The following is a 20,830-nucleotide window of genomic DNA, read 5'->3' as shown; positions in this document are numbered from 1 at the left end:
AGCTGAGATTAGGCGACCAATCTAAAGGGCAAAATGCTTAAGCTATTCTCATCTTAAGGTTGTTGTTTCAGAGGCCTCTGCACTGGAATGTGTTGGTGAAAACGGCCTACTAGATACTTGCTTGGGAATTGGGTTGTTTTCTTCTCTTAGTGGATTCTGGGGAAACCAATGATTAACCTCACAGATGTCTCAACTTCCACATCTCAAAAAAATCAAGCAACAGCCAATGTTACCACCCTGCAAAGCTCTTAAGTTGTGCTTGCAAGAGGGGCCACAAGGGCGAGTGACTCTCAAAAGCTGATGAAATGATGGCACTTTGGCTGGAGAAGGCAGAGGGCAGCAGGAAAGTGGAAAGTTTCTGGGATGTCAAACCAGTTCCCATAAGCAGTTTAGAGAAATACCTGGCCCTGGACTTGGTAGGAGGCTGTGGAAAGACCCACAGGCACACAGATGGGAGGAAGAATCAAGCAACGGAGGGAGGCTGTGTGGAAGAGGCACGAATCCGACTTCAATTTTGGACAAAACCAGTTGCACGCTGCAGGCCCTCAGCTGCCCATGCAGCCGCCACATCTTCCTAACTCCCTGGTCCCGCTGGACCTGTCCCATCCCTCCGAGACTCAGTCCACGTGCTGCGGGTGGACCAGAGTCCTGAGTCAAGGGCGGTTTGTCCCTTGGCCAAGGGCACACTGCCCTGCTCCTCCCTCTAGGGCTAGGCACCACGCCATGTCCAGAGCATCCTGGGAGTTGTAGTCCTGCAGTCCTGCACACTCCCAGCCAGGAGCGATTAAGAGACAAAAGCTCCCAGCATGCACAGCTAGGAACCCCAACTCCCACCTTCTCCCTCTGCCTCTGGGTCCCGCCCCTCTGCTTCTCCACCCCACCCTCCACACTGCCTCTTTTCTATAACTCGCCCACTCTCCATGCCCTGCCCACCCCCTGGAGTATGCGCAGTGTGACTGGGCTGTATCCCTTGAGGCCGGTACTCAGGTAGGGGTGGGGCTCTCCAGCCTGGCTATTGCTGAGAATGCTTGCAGCTCTCGTGGAAGCTCCCTGGTCAGTATTTGAAATGTAAATTCAATATCTAAAATGGAAATACTTGGTGTCTGGGATCCTTGAATTTGCCTTTTCAAGGCCACCTGACCCACCATCCCCTCCATCCCTCCAGGCTACCATGAACCACCTTCTGGACCCCGTGGTCACTGTTGCTGCAGAGATCGTGCTCACCTGAAGTGCCCATACCCATCATAAAAACTCAAAGCCATGCCACTTGCCAAAGTGAGGCAAAAATGGAGAGAGTCCGGGGGACACGCAAGGGTGAGGGCGTTAATAGACACTTGGGAGTATTAAAATCCATCTGATGATGTCATGAGTGAACGTGTTTCACTTTAAAACAAAACCCCGCTGTTATTCTGAGATATTGAGTTAGGATCTTCGTGCAGATATGCAGGATTTAAAATGTTTATTGATGTATAACATACTTACAGAAATATATACAGTAGTCATCTATGTAAACCTCAAAGAATTATTACAAAGTGAACACACTTGTGTGACAAAGAACTAGCACCAGCTTCACTCAGGCCCCAACAATCACGTTCTCCCTCCTTCCTCCCCAAAGATAACTATCTTACCAGCAAACACTGTATATCGAGTTTGTCTTCTTATACAAGTGTTTTATTACAGAGCAATTAAAACAATATACAAAATAAACAAAGTAGCATAGTAGGCCGTCACTCAGCTTCAACAACTATTAATCATCTTCCATTTTTGTGGAAATGGAAGCAGCCCATTTTCACCTCACTTTATTATTCTTTTAGTCCTTTGTGTGTGTGAGGGGGGTTAAGATGTACGCACACTGAAAGGCACAACTCTCAACCAGACAGTTTTGGCAAATAAACATGCCCATATAGCCTTCACCCCTTTGAGAATGGAATATTTCCATCACCCTCAGAAAACCCTTTCTCGTTCCTTCCCAGGCAATTTTTTCCTTCCTCTGAGGAAACCACTGTTCTGATTTTTTCACCATAGGTTCATCTTGGCTGAAATCATCCCACGTGTATTGTTTTCTGTCCAGCTTGCCTCCCTCGGCACGAGGTGGAAGAGACTCACCCAGCATGTGTGTGTCAGCATTTGCTCCTCGGCACGGCTGAGGGCGTTCTGCTCTGTGGATGCTCCGCAGTGCGCTCGTCTTCCTCCTGGGGACGTGCAGGTCATCTCCTGTGAACATTCTTGTACAAACCCTTTTTGTATGCTGTTTAATTCCTTTATTAGCATTTAAGTGACACACCTTTGCAGTTTTTAGTGGTTGGTCCAGATTACAATATGCATCTTTAACATATCACAGCCGACCTAGACTTAATAGTGCACCAGTTTAATCAATGTAAAATATGGAAGCCTTGCTACAGAACAGTTCCATTTACCTCTGTCTGTCCTTTGTGCTATTGTTATCATAAATTTTACATCTACTCATGTTATAAATCCCACAATACAGTGTTATAATTTTTGCTTTAAATAGTCATAGGTCTTTTAAAGAAATTAAGAGAAAAAAGTTAAGTATTTGGAGGGAGATGCTTTGACGTTCTGGAAATGTACTGTTTGTTCTTCAAGTTTCGCCCACAGTTTTTGCATTCATCAGTCAGTCTTGCCCACAGTAATAATTACTGTGGTGTTCTAGTGGCGATTTTCTATTTCATGCTATCCAGCCGCAGTTATTATTTGGAATTCGGTGAGGAAGATTCCCCCCTCCCTCTCCCTTTCTTCTTCCTTTCTTTCTCTCTTTCTCTTTTTCCCCCTTTTATCTTTCTTCCTTTCCTTCCTTTCTATTTAACCCTTCCTTTCTTATTTAATCTTTTTTATATCAGTATAGACTCATGGATATTTATTTTATTCTCTGGGGAATAATTCAGTGCTACCATTGTTTATTTTTTTGCTCACAGGTTTCCAGCTTGAGCCATTGGAAAGTCTTTCAGATTGATTGCTTTTGACACATCTCATCATGTTCTGTGTTTTTTCCTTAAAGCACTTTCCTACTTTCTGGCACTACAAGATGCTCCAGGCTCATCTTGTATTTTCCATCTCCAGCCCTAGAATTAACCTTTTCTCCAAGAAAACCTAGTTCATTTTATTGCAGAATGATATTTAGAAACCAAGATCTGGGAGCTAGGTGTGCTCATTGATACTAGGGTGTCACTGCTTCTAGACCCTCTCAGCAGAGCTTGGAAATGTATGTATGAATATATAAACTCAGGTATACACATCTATCTAACAATCTATCTGTCAATCTATTTATCTATCTGGATAGATATATTAAAAGAGACATGGATTCATGCTGATACTTCCAACTCCAATCCAGCACCACAGAGTTTATTCTAGCATTTTCCTTTTGTTTATTTGTAACTTCTTTCACCAACAGTGAGAAACTTAACTTCAGTTAGTTACAGTATATTTACTAATGTGTCAACTACTTTCAGAATTGCTAATCCATACCGTTATGAAAATCAAGTTTACCACCTAGAGTACAGTGTTTGTGTCCAGTACTTTAGTTTTACAGTATCCCATCAAAACACTGTCTTCCAAAGTTACTCAGGTCAGGACCTTTCATCCCTACCCCTTCTGTGTGGTTATGTCATATGCTTGTAATACAGTGAGATTTATTTCTCACTGCATTCCATCTGAGTTCCCCAGCATCCTGATTGATTTTTAAAATATGCAGAGTAAAATTCATTCTTTGTGGTGTACAGTTCTATGGGTTTTGACAACTTTATGGTCATGTATCCACCTCCACAGTATCATACAGAGCTGTTTTTTCACCCCCAAAATTCTCTCATACTGTGTCTTTGTAGTTGACCCCTTCCCCCACTCCATCCCTTGGCAACCACTGTCCATCCCTGTAATTCTGCCTTTTCTAGAAAGTTATATAAATGGAATCAAATACTATATAGCCTTTTGAATCTGGTTTCCTTCACTTAGAGATATGCATCCAAGATTCATCCATGTTGTGGTGTGAATCAAGAGTTTATCCTTTTTATTGCCAAGTACTATTCTAATGTACCAATGCACCACAGTTTCTTTCTCCATTGTCCTGATGAAAGACATTTAGTTTTTTTCCAGCTTTTGGCAATTATGAATAAAATGGCTATGAAGATTCACACAAAGATTTTTGTTTGAACATTAGTTTTCAATAAGCCTCAGTAAATACCTAAGAGTGGGGTAGCTGAGTCATTAGTGTATGTTTAACTTTATAAGAACCTGCTAAACCGTTTTCCGAATGCAACTATCATGTTGCATTCCCATTTCTAGTTGCTCCTAACCCTCACCAGCACTTGGTATTTGCAATTTTATTTTTTATTTTAGCCACCTAATAAGAGTGCGGTATCTTATTGTGGCTTCTGCTTCCTTTTATTGTGTGTGTGTGTGTGAGGAAGATCAGCCCTCAGCTAACATCTGCCAATCCTCCTCTTTTTGCTGAGGAAGACTGGCTCTGGGCTAACATCCATGCTCATCTTCCTCTACTTTATATGGGATGCTGCCACAGCATGGCTTGACAAGCAGTGTGTCGTTGCGCACCGGGGATCCAAACCCGGGCCACCAGCAGCGGAGCATGCGCACTTAACCAGTATGTCATCTGGCTGGCCCCTCTGCCTCCTTTTTGAAAGTGAGTTCTGCTAAATATAGAATCCTGTGTTGACATTTGGGTTTTCTTTCTGCACTTGAAAGATGTCATTTTGTTGTTGATTTGTCTCTTTTGTTTTTGATAATATATCATCCATCATTCACGTTATTTCTCCCTGTACGTAACGTCTTCCCCTCTATATATGTTTTTGCCTGACTGCTTTCAAGATTTTCTGTTTATCTTTGGATTTTAGCAGCTTGACTATCATGTGCCTAAGTAAGGTTTTATTTTGTGTTTTATTTTGTGTGTTTATTGACTTTCTTTGATCTAAAATTTGAGATTTTCCACCAAATTATGCAAGTTTTATGCTATTACTTATTGATTTGTCTTTCTGCCTCATTTGATTTTTCTGTCACTCTCCTCTCTGCTGAGGACTCAATCATCTCACAGGTTGTAAGATTTCTTCATTTTTCTTCAAAATTTTTACATTCTTTTCTTCAGACTAAATAATTTCTATTGCTCTGTCTTTATGTTTCTTTTACTGTTTCTAATCTACTGGTAAACTCAAAATTATTTTTTTATTTCATCTTCCTATTTGGTTTGTTTTTATTATTTCCATTTCTCTGCTGAGTTTCCACATCTGTTCATTAATTATGAGAATATTTTTCGTTGCCATCATGATCATCTTTATAATAGCTGCTTTCTTATCCTTGTCTGCTAATTGCAACACCTTTGGGATAGTTTCTACTGCCTGCTTTTGGTCATATATGGATTACATTTTCCTATTTCTTCAAATCTCATGATTTTTTAAATTGTGTGCTGGAAACCATGAATGATAGTTATAGAGACTCTGGATTCTATTGTATTCCTTTGAAGAGTGTTATTATTTTTCTAGCAGGGATTTAACTTGGCTGGACAGAAACTACAATCCTATCTCCTTCACAGTGAGCATAGCTGAAATCCTCATTCAGTTCATTCATCGTCCCACTGCTGGTTTTACACTAGGCCCTTGGGAACCTACCCTGCATGTGTGTTGTTCAAATATCTGCCAAATTGGTGTCTGTAGAGGGGAGACTTACATGCATATTTTGTGATTTTCCTCCCTCCTTGGCTCCCTCCCTTCCAGAATTTCTCCCCTAACTTTCCAGCTACTCTGTCAGCCCCAAAATACATCCTGTAACATTACAAGTAAGACTGTAGTTTTGCCCCTGTCTGGGCCATGTACAGATTTTGGAATGCTTTGAGGCAAAAGACTCAAGCTTGCAAATATCTCCTGGTGCAATTCTCATCATTCAAGGGAAGACTCCCTCTCAGTTCTGCTTGCTTTTGGAAGAGATTTATACATACACACATATACATATTTATTGTATGTGTATTACATATAGATACATGATTCTATATAAATATATATAATATTTCATGCAGATTTTATCGTTGTTATCTGTGAGAGTGTTAGATCAACATGCTACTCCACCATTACTGGAAGCCAGACCTCGGTTTTGTTTCTTTATTGGATTTTATATAAATGGAATTATAAAACATATAGCCTTTTGAATATAATTTCTTTTATGCAGCATTATGGTTGTGATATTCATCCATGTTATTGCATGTAGCTAGTGTTTGTTCATTTGTTGAAAATAATTAATATTTTTAATGGTCATAAAATATGCATAACATAAAATTGACCATTTTAACCATTTTTAAGTGTACAGTTCAGTGACATTCAGTACATTCACATTATTGTGTAGTGATAACCTCCAACCATCCACAGAACTATTTTCACCTTGCATTGAAACTCTGTGCACATTAAGCAACAACTTCCTGTTATCCCTTCCTCTTGCCCCTGGGAAGCACCATTGTCCTTTCTATTCCTATGAATTTGACTACTCTAAGTACCTTATATCAGTGGAATCATACAATATTTTCCCTTTTGTGGCCGGCTTTATTTCACTTAGCATAAAATCCTCAAGGTTCATCTATGTCATAGCATGTGTCAGAATTCCTTCCTTTTTAAGGGTGAATGGTAGTCCACTGTGTGTATAAACCACATTTTTTTTTTTTTTTGTCAAGTCAAAAAAACTGTTGATGACACCTGGCTTGCTTCCAGCTTCTGGTTATTTTGAATAACACTGTTAAGAACATAGATGTAAATATATGTCTTTATACCTCTGCATTCAATTCTGTTGGGTGTATACCCATAAATGGTGTTCAGAGATTCATTTTTTGACGTGTGGGAGGGTTCCCCACACCTCCAACAAGCAATTCTTGGAATGCCAGCTGGTGTCAGGTAACTCAACTCAATTTGATGCTGTCAACACAGAGATACATCAGATTCCACAGGTTGAGGGCTCAGTCCTATAAGACTGCACACTCACCCAACCTCACCTCAACTTCAGATGTCAGTTACAAGCCCAGGCTGTTACCTATATTTTGACTAACTGGCTATAAATCAAAGATTCCCACAACCTCCTCCTTGGGTTTGATTAATTTCCTAGAGTGGTTCACAAATCTCAGAGAAACATTTACTACATCACCAGTTTATTATAAAAGGATATAACTCAAGAACAGCCTGATGGAAGTGGTGCATAAGGAAAGGTATGTGAGAAGGGGCACAGAGCTTTCATGCCATCTCCAGGTTCACTACTCTCCAAGCATTCTTTGTCATTGCCAACCTGGAAGTTCTCTGAACCTTCTTCTATTGGGATTTTTATGAGGATCCCTCATGCAGGCATGATCAATTATTAATTCAGTCTCCAGCCCCTATCCCCTCTCTGGAGGATAAGTGGTAGGGCTAAAATTTCCAACCTTTTAATTAGGGCTTGGTCTTTCTGGTGACCAGCCCCCATCCTGAAGCCTACTCAAATTGCCTCAATAGAACAAATGATTCTCCTAGTGTTCTTATCACTTGGGAAATTACAAGGGTTTTAGGAGCTCTGTGTCACAGATGGGGTCAAAGACAAACATTAGAACAAGAGATACTCCTAGTGTTCTTATCATGTAGGAAATTACAAGTGTTTTAGGAGCTCTGTGCCAGGAACTGTAGGCAGAGACAAATAAATATATTTTCTATTATTTCAGAACTCCTAAGTGGAATTTCTAGATTATATGGTAATTTTATTTTTAGTTTTTGAAGGAACTGCCATATTGTTTTCCACAGTTTTATATTATCACCGTCAGAGCACAGGGGTTCCAATTTCTTAACATCCTTGCCAACACTTGTTATTTTCTGATTTTGTGATAGTAACTATCCTAATGGGTGTAAAGATATATCTCACTGTGGCTTTATTTTGCATTTTCAGATACTTAGTGATGTTGAGCATGTTTTCATGTGTTTACTGGACATTTTATATTTTCTTTGGTGAAATGTCTATTCAAGTTCTTTGTGCACTTTTAAATTGGTTTGTTTTTATTGTTGAGTTGTAGGAGTTCTTTATATATTCTAGCTATTAATCCCTTATCTGATATGTGATTTACAAATATTTTCAACCATTCTGTGGGTTGCCTTTTTACTCTGTTGATAGTATCTTGTGATACAGAAAACTTTTGCATTTTTGATGAAGTCCAATTTGTTATTTTTTTTGTTGATTATGTCTTTGGTGTCATATTAAAGAAATCATTGGTAGCAATGGCATTTGGACCCAATGACATGCAGATTTTACCCTATGTTTTCTTCTAAGCATTTTATAGCTTCAACTCGAAAATTTAGATCTTTGATCCATTTTGAGGTAATTTTTGTATATGATGTAGGGTAAGGGGCCAACCTCATTCTTTTGCATGTGGGTATCCAGTTTTCCCAGCCACCATTTGTTGAAAAACTTATCCTTTCTCCAATGAGTGGTCTTTGCACCCTTGTCAAAAATCATTTGACCATATATGCAAGGGTTTATTTGAGGTCTCTCTATACTACTTCATTAGTATATTGTGTGTATTTATGCCAGTACCACACTGTTTTGATTACTTTGTAGTAAGTTTTGAAATCAGGAAGTGTGAGTTCTCCAAGTTTCTTCTTCATTTTCTAGATTGTTTTGGCTATTAAGGGTCCCTTGAGAGTCCATATGAATTTTAGGATAGATTTTTCTATTTTTGCAAAAAAAAAATCATTGGAATTTTTACCTCTTTGAGTAAGTTGATTCTTAAGTCTTTTACTCTTTTAGATGTTATTGTAAATAAAAATGTAAAATTTTTAAATTTCTTTTTTAAATTACTTATTATTAATGTATAGAAGAACAACTAATTTTCGAGTGTTGATTTTGTGTCCCACTACTCTGCAGAATTTATTAGTTATAGCTATTTTTTTGTGGAATTTTTAGGGGTTCCAACATATAAGATATTATGTGTAAACAAATATAATATTACTTCTTCCTTTCCAATTTGGATGCTATTTCTTTCTTTTTCTTGCCTAATTGCTTTGGCTAGAACTTCTAATACCATGTTGAATATAAGTGGTGAAAGTGGGCATTCTTGCCTTGTTCCTTATCTTAGAGGAAAAGCTTTCAGTCTTGTTTAAGACTTGAATACGATATTCTCTGTGGATTTCTATATGTGGCTTTTATTATGTTGAAGTACCTACCTTTTACTCTGCGAGTTTTTTAGTGTTTTTAACATGAACCAATGTTTAGTTTTGTCAACTGCTTTTTCTGCATCCATTGAGATGATCATGTGTTTTTTTCCTTCATTCTGTTAATGTGGTTTATTACATTGATTCATTTTCATATATTGAAACATCCTAGCATTCCAAGAATAAATCTCACTTAAAAATAATGTAAAATCCTTTTACTATGCTGCTTAATTTGGTTTGTTACTATTTTATTGAGGATTTTTGTATAAATATTCATCATAGGTATTGACATGTTTTCTTTTCTCTTAGTGTTTTTGGCTTTGATATCAGGGTAGTGCTAACACACTAGGATGACTTTAGCAGTATTCTCTCCTCTTCAACTTTTTGGAATAGTTTGAAGGAATTGGTGTTAGTTAATTAAAAGAAAGTCTTTGGGCCCAGGAATAAATTCAACATAAAATAAATACGAATAAATATTTTTTGTGTGAAAAAGTTTTTTTCTAAAATATTAAAAATTAAGCAAGTACATCACTTATCACTTTATTTCTAAAAAGTTTTTTTAACCTAATAGTAAGCATAAACAAATTGTTAGAATTAAAGTGACTCAAGTGTTAATTTTCTTCATTGCAAATTTTCTAATAGAAGTATATGATGCCATCATGTATGACATCATTTACGAAAAAATGGTCATTTTTGGTAGAATTTGAGAAAATTATGAATTTTCCCAGTGGCCTCTGACAATACTCTGATATGCAAAATTATCTTTTCCAAATGTCTTATCGTCATCCTTACCAAATTAACAAACTCTGTCAGGTGCTAATTAACCAACTACTTTCCATATGATTCAGGTTCTCCACCATGATGTTCTTTAACCATCAGGAAATTCTCCAACTTCTGCAAGATTAACAATTTTACTTTACACTGTACTTATCTCATGTGGTTTAAAACATCCAAAAATCATTGATAAACTGACCCTACCTAAACTAAAGCATGGTGAATTATAAAAGATGGTCTCTGTTAAGTGGGGAGGGATTTCAGGTTGAACTTAATTTTATAAGTGGTCAATTTATTACAATATATTGTTCTGTTATATATTTCACTTCTTTTTTTAAAAAAATGACAGTTGAAGGCACTTCTTAGATAATAAAAAGTTGAGAAAATAAGGAACTGATATACTCTGTAAGCTTCAAATGTTTTCAAGCATAAGATACAATAAGAACTAAAACCAAGAGATGGCAGAGGAAATAGAGATAAGAGGATGAAATTGCAAAACTGAATCTATAATAATATCTCAATGGCTAGCGTTGTGGTGCCAAGAAGGTGATGAAGTCAGAGAATTCATAAAGATGATAATAAACAGATTGCAAAGAAAAAAGACTGAAATTTTTATAGAAAGAATTTTTACAGCGATATTACAAATAGAGAACAGGGAAGAGAAGTTGGAGTGAGAGACTATCTGCTTCTTAAATTATTTCCACTGTAGAGAACAAAAAACCAATTTGCTGAAATCTTTATTCCCCTCTATGACCCTATCTTTACCTGCAAAATCAGCCCTAAACCTCCTTTTCCATACGTGGGGAACAGAGCAATTAAGCTCATCTGAAACCTTAACTGCCCAGCCTGTGAAATAAAGCCAGCCATCCATTCTCACAGAGGAGCCAACTGGAGGTAGGATTTTTGGTTCTGAATTCAGCTAAACATCTTCAAAGAATTGTATCTGGCCTTCCTTATCCAGGGCTATCAGTGAAGGGTTGGCTGGCTTTCAGAGAAGACTAATTCACAGTCAGCTGAGACATTTTCTGTTGAGCTCTCTAGAGAAGGCTGTAGGGCTTGTCAGTAAGAGTTGATTTCTATACGGATTACATTTTTTTATTTTATTCAGAGATTTATAAAGAAATTTACATGATAAGTATTACTTATTATCAGGAAAAAAGGTTGTCTATTCTCTGGTCATTTAAGGAAAATCCTCCTCTCAGGGCCCATCCATGGAAAAGGCCCATATTTAATTCTCAAGCATCTGCCGGGCACTTTGTGGTCCATGTGAAGGCCTCAAGTTGGGAACCTGTTCCCTTGTGTCCTGTGCTGGTACTTAATCTTCATCTCTTCAGGGTACAACTAGACAGAGGCCTATCAGATCCTCAAGGGACTTGACATGGGAGAAATGTACTTTTCGTTATCTTTAGACTTCTACGCTTTTCAAAAAGACTCTCATCATTTCCAGCAGTTGTGCAGCAGTTTACCCAACACTAAGGTTCTCACTATTAAAAATTAAAATAAATACATTTTGAAAAGGAAAAAAATTGATCTTTGCAATTTTGTACAGTATCTATATAATGGGTGCATCCTTATATATGGAGGAAAGATAACAAATTTAATTATTTTGGTTAGTTAACACAGTAAGTAATATACTTTATATATTACCAATTTTGAGATTATTTGTATTAAAAAATACTGCTTCAAACCCCTAAATCATTGTAAGTGGTAGAGTCTGTCATCTGCTTTGGCTGAACAATTATATACAATAAGTCAACCAAAATTCTTCCATTCCTATATAATCTTATATGTGGGTGGTAATGGTTCGTTCTTATAGATTGTTTGAACACGTGCATATCATAAAATACAAGCGGCCGTTAAAAATGAACATGTTGGGCCGGCCCCGTGGCTTAGCGGTTAAGTGCTCGCGCTCCGCTGCTGGTGGCCTGGGTTCGGATCCCGGGCGCGCCCCGACGCACCGCTTCTCTGGCCATGCTGAGGCTGCGTCCCACATAGAGCAACTAGAAGGATGTGCAGCTATGACCTACAACTATCTACTGGGGCTTTGGGGGGAAAAATACATAAATAAATAAATAAATAAAAATAAAAAATAAATAAAAAAAAATGAAAATGTTCACCAAATACAAGATTATCTGATTTCCAGCAAAAGAAAACATTATGGTAACATTAAGGCTAAAACTGTCAAAAAAGAAGCCAAGATACGCTCAAGTAAAGCTTTTGCTGAAAAGTTAATTGGCTCCTCTTTGAAACTTTGTCACGTTTATTATGTAAGCAAGAGCCTTTCAGAGCCTAGAATATAGAAAGTGTTTATTGGTAAGTTAACATTGTGATCATTTATTTTGTAAATGTTAATATGAGAGATGTAATTCATTTTCTACTATATTCAGATTTTCAAGTTCTGCTAAATCTAAGGCCACATTACTGGCAAGTTGGGATACCTCTAGACATCTGAAAAATATGAATCCTACACAGAAGCTTATAAATTCTCTATTTATCTGGTTCTAAATTCTACAACATTCTAAGGTTTTTGAACAAACCAATAGCATTCCAAATTTACAGTAAGGCTGCATGTACCATACATGATCTTATAGGAAGAGAAATCCAGATTTTAAATAGAGGAGACTGTGCACCAAAATAAAGTACGTATTCAAGTTTGAAAGGGGATTTCAAGAAAGAAGGGACTCTCAGAACATGTGGTAAGTGGTAAATAACTTACCAAGGGCTCTCTAAAGAAGAACATATTGTGGACAAAAGAGCTTCACATGCAGAGAGCTAAAATGGCATCTCTGAAATCCTTACGATGAAACAGAAGCTGAACTACTTTTTCCTAAAATTTAAAATGCATCTTATTCTCCAAAGAAATACCACCTCCCTGTGTTACAGCTTACCTGGGCATGGTGATGTGTTGGAATCATTTTTCTAATTCACTGGTTTTGTAATTATGTTCTAATCTATCTTATAAAGTTGAAGGGTAAAGCATAGGTGTAGGAAAATGGTAAGGCAATCTAGAAATTGATTATTTTAGCAATTACATAAAGCTTAAACACTACAAGGGTTTAAATGAGGAGATATAAGGTTAGGACTACAGGCCTGGTCCAGAGTCTCGGGACAGCTGTCTGCAACAGATGTCATCTTCTTCTCATCCTGGTTTGGAGATATTCGTCTTGATCAGTCGAAGTTGGGTGTCAGAGACTGGAGTTGAAGTCCATTCAGGTGGAGAAGATTTTTTAAATGAGAAATGTGAATCCATGAGTCTACGCCTTTTAATTTTGCAGCACATGGATTGGTTAAAAACACCTGATATGGTCCTTTCCAAAGGGGCTGCAAAGAGTCCTTTATCGGGTATGTCTTCCAATAAACAAAATCTCCAGGTTGTAATCCATGATCCTTAAAATCTTCGTCTCCCGGGAGCTTACTGTGAAAAGAATTAGCTACCAATTTCTCATTTTTTTTAAGAGCCTCAATGAGACCTTGATAATAATGTAAAATATCTCCTTTAAGTAAAGTTGGTTCATACATTTCTTCATCTAATTGCATAGGTCGTCCAGCTATTATTTCGAAAGGAGACAGTTGATGTTTACCAAAGGATGTAGATCTAAGACTGAGGAGAACTAGAGGAAGAGCTTTTGGCCATGAGAGATTAAATGCTTCTGAAACCTTTGCCAATTGAAGTTTTTTTTTTTTAATTTTTTGTTTATTGCAGTAACATTGGTTTATAACATTGTAAAAGTTTCAGGTGTACATAATTGTACTTCTATTTCTGCATAGATTACATCATGTTCACCACCAAAATACTAATTACAACCCATCACCACACACATGTACCGAATTATCCCTTTCACCCTCCTTCCTCCCCCCTTCCCCTCTGGTAACCACCAATCCAATCTCTGTCCCTATGTGTTTGTTTATTGTTGTTATTATCTACTACTTAATGAAGGAAAGCCAATTGAAGTTTGATCGTGCTATTAGTTCTTTCCACCAATCCTGAGGATTGGAGATGGTAAGCACAGTGGAAATGTTGCATTATTGGCCAAATATTACAAAGAGATTTAATTATTTGTCAGGTGAAATGAGTTCCCTTGTCACTATGTAACTCGGTAGGAATTCCTCAAGCAGGAATTATTCTCTCTCATAGTAATTTCCCTACTGTTAGAGCCGTTGCTCTTCTGCAAGGAAGGGCCTCAACCCAATGTGAGAACATACAGATTATTACCAAGATGTATTTATATCCTTGAGATGGTGGCATTTAGACAAAGTCCAATTGCCATACCTCAAAGGGTCCCTTAAGAAGGGGAAATTGACCTTGTGACCCATGAATTGGTTTCCCTGGATTATACTTTGGGCATATAACACAACGAGTATAAGTTTTATGGGCCACTGTGGGAGAAAGTTTCCAAAAGTATTGTTTTCCCCATAAAATCATCTTTTCAGGTGCCCAGTGGGTTAGTTGGTGTATATGTTGGAGCAGGGGCAATTGTGCTCCAACAGGTACTATGGGTTTCCTATTGGGCCCAAACCACATCTGTGAGGGGGGGTCTAAAATTCCCCCTTTTGACTGCCATATCTGTTTTTCTTCTTACGTGGCCACTTCTTACACCTGTAGAAGGAAGTCTTTTACTGGGTTAGCAGAGTTACTAGGAAGCAGCAGGCATTCTCGAGGCTGGGTAGGGCGAGCCTTCAAGGCTGCTTGTTTAGCAGCTACATCAGCAAGCCTGTTTCCTTTAGCTTCCAAAGTATCAGATCTGGAATGCCCTAGTATTTTAATAATCGCTAGTTGTCTCGGCAGCTGTATAGAATGTAACAATTCTGCAACCTGTTTCTCCGTCTTTATAGGCTGATCTGAAGAGGTTAAAAACCCTCGTTGTTTCCACAGCATTCCAAAGTCATGTGCTACTCCGAAAGCATAACAACTGTCAGTGTCGATATTTGCTACCTGGTCTCTGGCCAATTGACAAGCTCGAGTTAAAGCAATTGACTCAGCTTGCTGTGCTGACTTTATCTCTGGTAAATTACATCTACTGAGGACGTTACTGCATATCCAGCCCGATAACACCCTTGTTCATCCTTTGAGTAAGATCCATCTGTAAACCAAATTAGATCAGCATTATCAATGGGAGTTTCTTGCAAATCATTCCTAAGAGTAGGTAGTAATTAGTTAATAAATGTAGTAGTGGGCATCTTCTTCTTGTGATGCTGGAAGTAAAGTTGCAGGGTTAAGATTATTACACCGGGCTAAGGTAATATTAGGAGCAGAGAGCAACAGAACTTCATAGGAGGCTAGTCAGCTGACAGAGTAATGCTGAGTGTGATGAGATTTTAGGAGAGATTAGACTGAGTGAGGAACATAGATAGTCAAAGGAGACCCCATCACTATTTCTTCAGTGGTCTTGCATAAGAGCGCTGCTGCTGAAATGGCTCTCATATAAGGTGGAAGCCCTTTTGCCACTGAGTCTAACTGCTGACTATAATACCCTATAGGTCGATGTCGACCTCCGTGTTTTTGAGTTAAGATACCTAAGGCATTTCCTTTATCTTCACGTACAAAGAGGAAAAATGGCAAACTGTAATTAGGATGTCCTAAGGCTGGTGCTTGGGCCAAAACAGACTTGAAGGTAGTTACTGCCTTCTCTCCTTCTGGTGTCCATTCAATTACATCAGGCTGGTCAGACTTTAGTAATGTATATAAGGGCTGGGCAATAAGTGAAAAGTTAGGTACCCAGTTCCTGCAACATCCAGTTAGTCCTAGGAATCTTCTTAACAGTTTCTTTGTCTTAGGGAGAGAAAAAGCCAGGATTCCTTTAATCCTTTCAGAATCAATCAACGGTCCATCCTTAGATATCAAGTGTCCTAGATATTTTACAACAGGCAGGCAAAAGTGTAATTTGTCCTTGGACATTTTATGCCCCTTAGATGCTAACTGTTGCAACAGATAAATTGTGTCCTTCTGAGAATCCAAATTAGTGTTTGAACACAAGAGAAATCATCCACATATTGAATTAAAATGGAGTCATTAGGGAATTCTATATTCACTAAATCAGCCTGGCTTATCCGGGAAAAATAAGTGGGCGTCTCAGTGTAGCTCTGTGGCATCACTGTCCAGGTATCCTGGCGATCTTCCCACGTGAAGGCAAAAAGATATTGACTATTCTTTTCTACGGGAATGCTGAAGAAGGCACTGCATAAATCAGTGACTGAGAAATAGCTGCTGTTAGTTGGAATGGCCGAGAGCAAAGTGTGTGGGTTAGAAACCACAGGATGTCGGGGAATCATGAGGTTATTTATAGCTCTCGGGTCTTGAACAAATCTTCAGCCTTTCCCATTCGGCTTTTTTACAGGCAAGATAGGTGTATTACAGGGACTAGTACAAGGAATTATAAATCTCTTTTCAAGAAATCCTGAATGATAGGGCTTATCCCATTTAACGCCTCTGGTCTAAGTGGATATTGCCGAATATTAGATAGAGGCTTAGAATTGTCAACAGTCACCTTAATAGGCGTGGCTGATTTAATTTTCCCAATATCTGAAGAGGATGATGACAATAATTCTCTAGGCACTTGTAATAACAGGTCATCAGTTTTCTCTTTTATTTGAGTCATTGATTTCACAATCATCAACCTTTCAGCAATTACAGTCTGGTCAGCATCCCGATTTTCTGAATCTAGAAGCATTTCGCCCTTTCATGAAAAGGCAATATGGACGTTGTATGCTTCTAGAAGATCTCGTCCAATCAAATGAATTGGAGCACATTTAACCAGGAGAAACACATTTTTTCCTGTGATGGTTCTTAATTGAAAAATTATTGGTTCTGATTTAAAAACCTGCATTGGAAAATTCTAAAACCCTACCATATGAACTGTCCGTTTACTCCGAGGGAGAGGGCAATGAATAAGGGTAGGGTTGAAGACAGATAAGGTAGCCCCGGTATCTACAAGAACCTTTAAAGTTTCCCCTCCAATAGTTATCTCAATTTCCCCTAAGGCATTGTGAGGAGGAGAGGAAATGCCCTCTAGTAATCCTTGGAACAGCCCTATTCCTGTTTATTGCTGTCACTCCCTAAATCCCATTTGAGTTTATGGCAGTCTTGTTTGAAATGACCAGGCTTTTTGCAATAGTAACAGACACGGTGATTTTGTTTCTGGTTAGATTTTCAAAGGATGGCATCTATTGGGCCACTAAGCTGTTGTAGCTGTATACTCATAACCTTAGTGGCCTTTTTTTTCTGGAGGGTTTTAGATAGTTTATCTGCAATAGTGACAAGAGCACTAGTGTGCATTAAAGTCCAATCCAGTTCATGTCTCTTAACTAACTTTGCTAATTCCTCATCTAATCCTTCTAAGGAAATTGAATTGAAAATTGAATCATTTTAATGATCCTCAAAACATTCAGGAGCCATCCAAGAGTGCTGTTTGAAGGTTTTCTGAAGCCTTTCAAAATAATCAAAGATAGATTCCTCGGGTCTATGCTTACATTGATGGACTTTAGCCCAATCTATCTTCTTGGGAAAAACTACTGGAATGGCTTTAAGTTTCGATCAATATCCCTACACTCCTTAAAGTGGTGAGGCTCATGCTTATGGAAATCCTCCAGGGGGTCTCTCCAATCTGCCTCTTTTATCCATCCATTTGCTTTGTTCTCAGACACCAGCAAATGCACAAGCTGATATAAATCTGAATATCCTGTGCTTATGTTCTAACAATAAAATCAAATTCTTGAGCAAACCCTAAAGGATCTTGCAAAGGGTCTGGGAAGTCCTTCGTCAAATTCTTAAATTCACTTCTAGTCCAAAGAGTATACACAAGAGCAGGCTCACCTCACCCAGTAATAGGTTTCTCCTTAAAAGGATCCACTATAACTTTAGGACTTTCAGTACCTGCTCCCTGAGGGTTACTCCTTGTTTTCTCTAGGGGTGGAGGAGGAAGGGAATGTTAAGGAGGAGGAGGAAGTGAGGGAGGAGGAGGACGTGAGGAGGAGGAGTTGAGGGAGGAGGAGGTGAAGGAGGAGAACGAGGAGTTGAGGGAGGTGAAGGAGGAGGAATAGGTGAGGGAGGAGGAGGAGAGGGAGGAGGAGGTGAGGGAGGAGGAAGAGGTGAGGGGGAGGAGGAGGAGGAGAGGGAGGAGGAGAGGGAGGAGGTGAGGGAGGAGGAGAAGGTGAGGGAGGAGGAGGAGGTGAGGGGAGGAGGAGGAGGAGGTGAGGGAGGAGGAGGAGGAGAGGGAGGAGGTGAGGAGGAGGAGGAGGTGAGGGAGGAGGAGGAGGAGGAGGAGGAGGAGAGGGAGGAGGAGGTGAGGGAGGAGGAGGTGAGGGAGGAGGAGGAGGTGAGGGAGGAGGAGGAGGTGAGGGAGGAGGAGGTGAGGGGAGGAGGAGGAGGAGGGAGGAGGAGGTGAGGGGAGGAGGGAGGAGGAGGAGGAGGGAGGAGGAGGAGGTGAAGGAGGAGGAGGAGGTGAGGGAGGAGGAGGAGGTGAAGGAGGAGGAGAAGGTGAGGGAGGAAGAGGTGAGGGAGGAGGAGGTGAAGTGGATAGGTCAGGGTATGGAAGCTCAGAAAGGAAAGGATACATGGGTGCTGAGGGAGAAGGAGATGAGCTCAGGTGCTGAAAGCGGCGGCGGTGGAGGAGGTAGAGGAGGTGAAGGGGGTGGACAGATTCTGACTTCTTTCTCTTTAATTCAGAAATAGTCTCAGTCAGTTTACAGTTAGTCTCCTGTAAAGAAGTTATTTTATCATTATTACACTTTGAAGCTTCTAAACAATCGTAATAGGCTTCCCCTTCTTTGGTTTTGGTTTTATTGCCGGCTTTTTCAACATGGGCGAGCAAATACAGTAGTTTTCAGAGGTCAAACTTTCCAGATTTTGGCCATTTACGACCTAAGTCATCCTTAGTTAACCTTTCCCATTTAGTTAAATACTTGCAAGCATTGTTTCCGTATGCATTATACGTGAAACCAGCTGGAGTCCCCGTCGGGGGTTGTCCATCTGGAAGCCAGAAGGCTTTTGAAGCATGGTTTCCCATTTTTAGTTCTGTTTGTTCGTTTGTTTTTTCTAAAGTCTGAACAACTTCTCGAACTGTGTAGTGGGTCACAAGTGTGCTGCTTTGAGTGTTATTCCCTAAAGGAATGTCGTAATCACTCTCTTACATGTCTCAGTTTCTCCCGCTGGCAGTCTAGGACCACCGTGGGGGTTTGGAGCGCGGGTGACCAACCCTCATGTGCGCATCCCTGGACAAATCTATAATTAATTAAGGTGAATGATAGTGGAACGCCCTATAGGACAGCTATACGTCGTGAGGTTCACCTCTGACACTCCTACTGAGGTTTTTCAGTCACCTGTAAAACGCATTTTCGGCCGGGAGGAGCAATGTCCCTTTTCTTCATAGATGAACAAGTTCAGACTCTCAAGCAGTTTTGTTCAGACCTTATAAACATAATTCTTTCCAATTTTAAAGCCATACTAAAAGGACAACCAACCCAGTTTACTCCAAGCTTCCCCTAAGCTCCCTTGGCCTAGGAAATTCCCCCTAGGTTTTTCTCCACCTAGGAAATGTACCGGTACCCTTCAAAGCCTCTAGTCTCAAGAGCTTAAAATAGCTCAAATAAACTCTTGGACCATCAACTTAAAATAAAGAGGTCCGGGATTCAAGAGAACTCACCAGGGTCACCTGAAAAACACAGTGATCTGGGTGGGGCTCAAAGTGTCCCTGTGGTACCAAGTGTCGGTTCAGTGTAGATTCGAGGTGGTCTCCGGTGGATTTCTCTGAAATCCTGCTGCAACTACGCCAAGAAATGTCGATGCAAATAACCCATAACCAATCTATAAATCAAAATTCAGGTGAGTTTATCATGAGCAAAACTTTGAAGGCCCTATAGCCTGGAAGAGTCCTTTCATGAGGAAATGGAGCACTCCGAAGAAGTTGGGTGTACACAGTGGTTATATACTATCAAAGAGCATGTATCACATGTGATTGCAATGTCCCTTTTAAAATAGCCTTGACATTGACCTGTCAGCACGTCGATTGATAGACACAGTGGGTATCAGGTCTGCTGTCTCCATGGGCGAGGCTGTTGTCTCTAGTTGGGTGGTCACAGGATGAGCACAGCAATCAAATCCTAGCCTAGGGAGAAATGCTTATCCTTAAGGAAACGCCAATGTAGGGGATGTTGCATTTACACCTTAAGGGCATTGTTCTTGTCTTTGGGACATGTTAATTGCTTAAAGTGGAGGTACAATAGATGAACAGAGGCTAAAGGCCCCTTTTGGAAAAAAAAAAAAAAAAACTTGGTCAGTCCCAATTTTTTACACCAAATGGCTTCCTCATATTCTCCAATGTATCCTACTGCTTGCCATTTATTTATCAAGAAGTATAGTCTCAGCTTTAAGGAGCTCACTGTCTGTGAGACATGAATAAAACAACAGTTCTGGAAAAGTAGATAAGTACAGGGTTCCAACGTGGGGACATCAAATGGGGTCTCTAGATGGAGACGAGACGTGTCAGGAAAAGTGTCCAAGAGGAAGGAACATTTGACATGAGTTTAGATTAAGAAATAGGAATTAAATTGATTAAACAAAGGGGTAGGAGTGCAGAAGAAACACATATAAAAAGACAGATATAAAGGATGCTAAAGCTTTCAGACAATGGGGGTATTTTTAAGGCTGGAACAAAGCAAACATGTAGGAAACAGTGGGTGATGAGGCTAAAGATGAGGACAGCAAGGGAAAGCCTGCATGTCCAGCTCAGGAGTCTGAATGTTCTCTCCAATGCTCTGAGCAGTCATTGAAATAGTATAAGCAGATGTCACATTTAAACAAATTTGGATTCTTGAAGGTAACTCTGGAGGCATTGTGGAGGAAAGACTAGAAGAAATTAAGACTGGAAGTAAAGGGATCTGTTGGGAGACTAGGC

General features: G+C 39.5%; 2 long non-coding RNA genes across 2 annotated transcripts in view; both read left to right on the top strand.

Annotated features, from left to right (window-relative positions):
* The window catches only part of LOC147911262 (uncharacterized), a 73,422-nt gene that overhangs the window by 1,935 nt on the left and 50,657 nt on the right, over positions 1-20,830 (top strand). The gene's annotated exons all lie outside the window — the stretch shown is intronic.
* The window catches only part of LOC147911263 (uncharacterized), a 32,650-nt gene continuing 22,628 nt past the window's right edge, over positions 10,809-20,830 (top strand). The window contains exon 1 of the long non-coding RNA XR_015551355.1: positions 10,809-10,835. This is a non-coding gene — a long non-coding RNA (uncharacterized LOC147911263). The remainder of the gene's footprint in view (positions 10,836-20,830) is intronic.

Source organism: Ceratotherium simum, unplaced genomic scaffold (genome assembly GCF_057802395.1).
Source record: "Ceratotherium simum simum isolate JZ-2026a unplaced genomic scaffold, ASM5780239v1 HiC_scaffold_44, whole genome shotgun sequence".
Taxonomy (NCBI): domain Eukaryota; kingdom Metazoa; phylum Chordata; class Mammalia; order Perissodactyla; family Rhinocerotidae; genus Ceratotherium; species Ceratotherium simum.
The sequence above is the reverse complement of the archived record's forward strand: the minus strand, read 5'-3'. Positions and strand labels throughout refer to the sequence as shown.